Source organism: Halichoerus grypus, chromosome 11 (genome assembly GCF_964656455.1).
Source record: "Halichoerus grypus chromosome 11, mHalGry1.hap1.1, whole genome shotgun sequence".
Taxonomy (NCBI): Eukaryota; Metazoa; Chordata; class Mammalia; order Carnivora; family Phocidae; genus Halichoerus; species Halichoerus grypus.
In genome coordinates, this window is record NC_135722.1 from 97,513,147 (window position 1) to 97,520,918 (window position 7,772).

The window sequence follows — 7,772 nt, forward strand, 5'->3', positions numbered from 1 at the left end:
GTTCATGTCCCATCTAAGTACTGCTGGATCCTGTTTTCATGCTGCGGGATCCCCCTACGCTCAGGATCAAAGATGCCCCCCTGGTGGCGTGGGGGGGGGCACTACTAGTCCAGACAAAGCCGGTCTTTTTCTCTCGTGCTTCCTATTCTTAGTCTCTGCATTTTTTGCCTACACACACACACACACACACACACACACACACACACACACACTCGAAAGATAAGAAAAGTTTCAACTTTCTGAATGGCAAGGAAATGTGGAAGTGGTTGGTTCTTACTTTTCTTCTGGTTTCTCTGTCATTTCTGTCTACTCCCTGGCGACCCAGAGACTTTTGCCAGTGGTTAGTGGCCAGGTGCATTTTAGAGTATTCCCAGAGGACCCTGACATTGGTAGTTGTGACCCCCGCAGGGATTAGAGCTGCTACCTGAGAGAGAAGCGAGAGGGAGGGGCCGCATTAAACAGAGGTGGCTGCTATTTAACCGAACTGAAGATGCCTTGGTTTAAAAGGATGTCTGTCCTCCAGAGCCCCTGAGTCCTTCCAAGGATGGGATGTCAGAGAGGGTGCTTCTCTACTTAACAAATAGGCAAACTGAGGCAGGGTAGGTGGGCTGAGCAGCAGAGGGCACTGGGGATTCTGGCTGGTTCTTTCTGGGGTGGGGCCAGCATCTTCCTCATTCTAGGGCTTTTCTCCCAGAACACTTTGGATCTGGGCCTGGCTTCTGGGAGAGTTGGATTTGGCTGAGGCATCTCCCTTAAATTGATGTTCTTTAGCTCAGCCTCCTTGGGGCCAGTGTGGGGGGTGGGTAGTTCTGATCGCAGAATGAGGTGCCTGGTGGGGGAAGAGCTAGCTCCCATTCTTGTGCTCAGAATTTCTCACCAGCTTTCTGTACCCCCAACTGAGATGGAGGTGTCTGCACAAGACCCTCTCAATTCCCACTGCTCCTTCACTTCCTGCTGGAGCCCCCTGCAGGGCTTAGGCGCCCCATCTGCCTGCCCATGCCTGCTGCCTGGAAGAGGAGTCTCCATGGGGCCGGGGAGGGGGTGCTTTCAGAGTCCCTAGAACAGGTCCCGAAGGCCAAAAGGAGCGGGATGGGAGGGGAGATCTTTACAACATCAGAGACAGGAGGGGTCTTGGGGACCCTCTGGCCAAGCCTCCTGAGTATCCTGAAGGGGAAGGTGAGGACCACAACAGGCAAGTGACTGGCTTACGGCCACATGATGAGTCAAGGACAAGACAGGATCTCCTATCAGGCTCTAGGTCGCGGTTCTTCCCACAGCCCCCAGTCTGGGCACAGCTGGGCACAGCTGCACACACCGGCCCAGGATCCTGCCTGCCTCTCCCCAGCTGGGCCTGGGGGCAGCTAGAAGAGGCCCCCGTGCTTCCGCAAGGGCTGTATCTAAAGCTGAGATTCGGAGAGCGGACGTGTTTCTCCCAAAGTCACACAGTCGGCTCATGAAGAGCCTGCGCTGGAAACCAAGTCTCTCCTCCCCAGGTAAGGCCTTCCCCAGGCTGAGCCGTTGCCCATCATCAGACAAGAAGATGCCTGTCTCCCAGCTCCAATTCTGAGTCCCATTCCCACCTCCCCATATTGTGGCTTGCCTCATGTTGGTTTGTATATGGGCCCCTCTTAGACCACTTGTCTCCTTCTCATTTTGCAGGGGTGGGGCTAGTATCTGCAAACCTCCAGGTGAGAGGAGGCTGGGCAGTGCCCAGTGGGCTGTGGGCTGAGCAGCTTGATGCATAGGAGCGTGAGCCCCCGCTAGGTCTCTGGCCCTCCTCCCTGGCATTTTGAGGGCTCAGAAGGTCCACGTTGGCAGGGCTGCAGGAACGCTTCTCAGATGGCCCTGGTGGCATTGCCCCCCCCCCGACCTCTCACCCTGAAGCCCACCAGGTTCTAGTCATTCCTGGCTGCCCACTACCATACTGATGCCCAGGGTGCCAGCCACCTTTCAGGACAAGCTCCACCCGTCCAGTGGATGAGAGCTCCAGGGGACCTGGGGGAGGGAAGACTTCTGAGAACTATGTCCTGGCATCTTGACCTAGGTTTGATCCTAAGATAGACTGGCCTAGCCCAGGAGCCCCTCCATTGCAGGGCTGAGGAGGCCTCTGGCTAGAAGAGCGAGAGACACTGATAAAGTAGCTTTTCCTTTTCTCTGGCAATAATGACCTTGAGAGCCCAGGAAGCGCCAGGGAAGGGGGCAAGTGGGCAGGGGCTCAGCTTGGCTACTGGGGATTCTGCCCAAGGGAGGGGCTTGCCCTTACAGCCCTGGCAAAAGCACCTTGATCCCAGCCACAGCTGCTTCTGCTTCTCAACTGGGACAACTGCCCCGTAAACAGGTGACGCAGGGACTGGGAACCGTTTGCCTCAACAGACTGAGAGCCCCTCTTGTGGGCAAATGGGCAGATGAAGACGGTTTGTTCCACCAGTAGGGGACAGGCTGGTAGAACAGTGGCTGGGTCTGTGGCCACGGGGATAGGGATTAGACTTGTCCCATTCTGCCCCAAGGCGGAACATTAGGGCAGGCGGGCAGAGACAGATATTGATCCAATGTGAAGTCAGAGCTGTGCCGAGGGTTGAGTTTCTCTGAGGTAATGAGATCCCCATCCCGGAAGGTATTCAAGCGTGGCTTGAGGGTGTTGTTGAGAAGATTCATATATCAGGGCATACTTTTAGATGCCTTCTAAGTTCACTGACGATGGCCCTCTGCAGCCCTCATTTTAGGATTCAAGTGATAAAAGGGGGATTAACTCTTGCTTGCCTGAAGAGAAATATGACACATGCACGGGCAAGTTCCTGTCCCTCTGCCTTCTTATGCAGCCACGCTCTTCCCCAGCCTGCCTCTGTGCCCTTGTGCCCCTTTACCCTTTTCATCTTTACTTGATTTATCCATGGTGGGGAGAGGGGAGGTGGTGAGCGCCTATTCACAGTGAGAAATAGACTGGGAAAGCCTGGAAATTGGGAGCCAGGCATCCTCGGGCACTTCTCTCCAAAGATCAGGCCAAGTGTAAATTGTGTCCTTGGCCCTGTGGCCAGGGCAAAGCTTTCCCTGTCCTTCCAGCCAAGACTGTAGATAGAAGGTGCCAGTCTTCATGGCCTTCTCCTCCGTGGGCCCTCCCAGCTTCGCAGAAGTCTCCAGCCTCCCCATCCCCACCCCCTGGCCCACTCACACTGTGGGGGTGCACTGCTGCACCAGGTGCTGTGGGGTCGGGTTCGAGTCCAACTGAGGGGCTTGGAGGGGTGGGGAGGGCTGGGGAGCAGATGAGTGAGAGCTGGCTAGACTATAAGGATAGCCACGTTGACTGAGTACCGACCCTGTGCCGGGCCCTGAGCCAAGCATTCTATGGATGTCAGCTGACGGAATTTTCAGGGCAACTCCCCAGATATGCATTCTTTTCTCACTTTTACCGATGGAGAGGCCAAGGCCCTGCTATATTAAGTCCGTCTGCACACAAGGTGACATGGCCATGGCTGGAGAAGGGCAGAGGACTCAAACCCGGGGCAGAGTGATGCCAAAGGCACCCATCACACAGCGAGAAAGGAGAGAAAGGGGCAGAGGACTGGCCTCTAGCAGCGCAAAGACCTAGGGGTGAGTGGGGGAAGGGTGGCTCGGCGCCAACCTCAAAATGACTGTGGACCAGGTAAGGGCAAAAGTGTTTGGAAGCAGAGGCAAAGCCTTCTCGATGGGCCCCTAACAGCCCACCCCCTCCGTGGCCTGGCCCTTGACACCACATCTCTGTGCCTACTGTTCTGGTCTCTGCTGGCCGCCTTCTCCTCTCTTGGCTTCTAAAAACTGTAAAACCTCTTCTTGGCTCAGAGCGATTGTCTCCCGGTCCTACCCCTCCTCCCAGGCCTGTGTCACACTCCAACTTCTCCAAGTTACCCTTCACTCCGGGGAGCTGCCTCTCCATCTCCCCCACCTTCTTCCCCTGCCATGACTCCCCTCCGATCCACATCCTCCCCTCCCCTCCCTTTGCAAGAGCTCCTGCTCCTGCCCTACAGTGTTCAAAGCAGACAGGATCAGAACATCCAGGGAGTCCGGCCTGGCACTCCACACCGTTTTACACTTCTGTTTTGGTCAGGCTGTCTCAGGGCAGAACCAGGTCTCGGGTCCAGGAGGACACCTGGCCATCCAGCTAACAAGGCAGTCCCATGGGCATGGCAGCCAGGCTGCAATGAATGATGAACCTTCCCAATGCCCCATGCCCTTCCCAGCCCCCAGCCCTCCTGAGCCCCCCACCCCATGCTCACTTGGAGGCAACCCACGAAGCAGGGAGTCAACACAGCTCTGGGGTGCTGGGTGGGGTAGCTGAGACCCTGCCCTGGCACTTCACACCCCAGCGCAATGTGGCCCAGAACCAAGAGATGCCCAGGACTCACCCCATCTCTGAGCTGCGGCGGGGAAGCAGACGTCTGCTCCTAGAAGTGGGCACACGCCCCTCGCCCCTCTCCAGCTTGGGATGCCCGGTGAGCACCTCGTTGGTCAGGAGGGTTCAGCTCCCTCCTCCCTCTGCCCTCCTCCTCCCAATGAGCTCATCTGTCTGGGGCTCCCCACCCCCTTTGCCCGAAAGGATGTTTGGATAGAACCTGGAAGAAAACAGAAGAAGAGGATGGGTGGGATGGAGGAGTTGGCTGCCTACCTGCCTGTGCTCAGACCCCTTAGAAAGTGGAGGGTTCAGGAAGAGCTTATCTTTACTCCAACTCCATAATGCCAGGTGGGCTGGGGAGCAGCCCGGCTCGGTGGCCAGTACCGGTTCTGTGTCTCGGACTGCTAGACCACGTGCCTGTGGGCTGGTTTGGTGCATGCTGTCCTGTTAACCCCCTCGGCACCTGCCAAACTTCAGTGGATGCCGAGACTGTGGCTGGGGACGGGCCAGCGGGCACTCTGAGCCGAATGGAAGGAACGTGAGGGGGGATGCGCAGGGAACAGATCTGGGTGCACTAGGGAGGAGGCTCTCAAAAGTTTGTGCAGGTGGCAGCCACCCAACCCCAACCCGAGAGGCAGAAGGGTTTGAGGGCATTTAACTTTAAATTAATGCAGGCATGCAGGCGGAGAATCTCTCCCGCATTTCCACGGTCCTGAGGTTGGGGATCTGTATATAACCAGAGGGAGGGCAGCTAAGGGAAGGTGGTGGAAGCAGATCCTGGTGTAAATCAGAGGCCAGTGGGAGAGGAGCTGTGGGGTGGGGGGTGCGGGGGCTCCCCGCAGAGCCCCGTGATCTCTGCCTCTTGGAGCCAGGTCTGCACCACCGCCAGTGAGCTCCGTTACCTGCAAGGCCCTGACAGGGATGGGGACAGGGTCAGGAGCCGCGCGGGCTTGTGGGGGAAGAGGGGGAGAGGGGCGGCGGGCAAGGGCACGCGGGAGCCAGAGTCGCGAGGCTCCCTGCCAGGCTCCTGTTACTTAGGAGGAACTCCTCTTAAAATAGCTCCGAGACCTTGTAGGAGCATTCCCTTCCCTTCCCTCCCCTGCCGGGGTCTTGGTGGCCGCCTTTCTGAGAACTGACAGGGGACTGAGCCTTCCATCTACCTGCCCTGGTAGAAGGTGGGACTGCCCCGCCCCGGTGTGAGTGCCTTCCCTTGGGAGAGCATTTCCCGGTCGCAGGGACCTGGAGCTCTGCCCCCAGGGGCTCCCCCTCTCCCCGTCCACATGCTCTCCCTCCTGGCTCCAATCCAGCTCCCTGGAGGGCAGGAACTGACGGTCGCCTGCTCTCAGAGAGGACTACCGGACTAAATGTTTCAAAGAATCTATGCGACCCCCTTCTCAGGAGACAACCTCCTTCCCCTTAAATCTGGGCCCTATCTCCTCGTCCTCCCCATCCCCCACCAAATGACAGCTCCCTGACAGCTCCTTGGCATGGGACCCATTCCCTCTCTGCATCCCTGAAAACTTGCTCTTCAAGGTATTTCTGAGCCAGGCTGCCCAAGACTTGAGTGTGCATTCCCCATCACCAAGGATCAAGCCTGTCAGGGTGCCACGGGGGGGGGGGGGGGGGGGCTGTGTCCGAGCCACCATCCCCGCCCTCAAGGGCCTTCCAGCGGAAGGAGGGAAAAGAACCAAAGAGCCAGGTGCGGCAGCATGCCTTTGCAACCCCACCCACAGGCGGGGGGGTGGGGGTGGGTGCGGGGGGGGGGCTCTTGAGCTGGGCAAAGGGGGTTAAATCAGGGAGGGTTCCTCAAAGAGATGGTTCTCAAAGGGTGGGAGAGGGGGAGCTCTGACCTTCTGTCACCCTCTCCCCAAGCACCCTCAGGAGGATCCTCCAAACTGGATCAATAGTCTAGGGTTTTGAGAATTTTTGAGGCAAGTGCTCTATAAAAGTAGAAATCTTCTAGCCACTAATGCATTTCTCAAGCACTTTTTCTGTCCGGGGTGTAGAACCCTCCTGATGTTCTTTAGAGGAAAGCTGAGGGTGGAGGGAGGGAATCACAGAGTGGGGGAGGTTCTAATCCTGGCTTTAAGACACACTTTCTCTGTGACCTTGGGCTATGCATTCTACCTCTCTGGGCCCTGGTTCTTCATCTGTGAAATGCGTGTGTCTCCTAAGGATCCTTTGGGCTCTCAGCAGGGTGAGCAGTGAGGCAGTGGGGAAGGTGGAGGGCACTGGGGACACGGGATCTAAAGATATCCAGAGAGCTCTGTCCGCTCCCCTCCCCCTTCTCTGGGCAGGGGTCACTTGCCTTCCCTTTGGCTCACCTCCTCTCTCACCTCAGCCTCCTGTTCTGAGAAACATGAGCCCTGCTGTAAAAATAAAGTGGACGGGCGTGGATGCCTGGCCCTGCTGATCTAGTGTCCAGGACCTCCTGGGGGAAGGAGAGGGCGGGCCTGGAGATGGGAAGAGATTTAGCGTTTTTTTTTTTTTTTGGCCACAGACCTCTTTGAGAATAAGAACTAAAATGGACCGCATGCTTACTCTCTGTCTAGCACTCTGCTAAGAATTTTTACATGCAATAATATCTCATTCGGTCTTCATAGCCAGGTCCACTTCTCATGCTGGTAAGGCCTGGAGAAAGTGTACAAATGGAAATTACCTATGCGCCTAAATATAAGTTATAAATCAAGATAACAAAGTGTTATCTAACCTAAAAAAAAAAGATAACAGTGTTAAAGTTTATCTATTATCCTCTGACTTGATTACTTTTCCTTGACCTTAATTTGAAGACCAGGTCCAAAAAGCACTCTCTGGTCCACGCTCGTGCATGCCTGAGAACGGCCCACTTGCATGTCAAGTTCCAGGCACTCCCCAGCCCCTGCGAGCAGCTGCACCTTGCCCACTGCCTGGGTGCACCTTGGGCAGTGTCGGCTCCTGGGAGGAGGGGCCTGGGGAAGAGGCTGGCTCAGGGTTGAGTCATCCGAGCAGGGAATTCCAGGGTCCTGGATCCCCGGAGGCTGGTCTAGAAGAGGGAGGTGCATGGACCACCCTCCCTTTCTGCCCCACGGGACCCCCTTTTCCAGGGGGGAGATTAAAGCCAGAGGAGGGCCAGAGGGAGGCCTTGAAAGCTCAGGAGCCCAGGGCCCCCGAGGCCCCTCCCTGTGTCCAGCCTAAGTGTGGCATTGTTCTTAACAATCTCACGAGGTAAATAGCATTCCTTTCACCAGAGTACAGATGAGGCTTCTGCAGAAGATTGCATAACTTGCTCAAGGTCGTGCAGCAATAGATGCTGGAGCTGGGATTCGCCTCCCCAGCGCCTAACCCCAGAGCTACGGAACACCGTCACCGCTACACGCAGGAAAGCCAGCGGGCCTCTCTTCTGCAAAAGCAGACATTCAGCATTGCC

At 56.7% G+C, this 7,772-nt stretch overlaps 1 long non-coding RNA gene across 1 annotated transcript in view; it reads right to left on the minus strand.

Moving 5' to 3' along the window:
• The window catches only part of LOC144379467 (uncharacterized), a 38,000-nt gene extending 32,705 nt beyond the window's left edge, over nucleotides 1-5,295 (minus strand). The window contains exon 1 of the long non-coding RNA XR_013442600.1: nucleotides 4,380-5,295. This is a non-coding gene — a long non-coding RNA (uncharacterized LOC144379467). The remainder of the gene's footprint in view (nucleotides 1-4,379) is intronic.
• Between the last annotated feature and the right edge of the window lie 2,477 nt (nucleotides 5,296-7,772).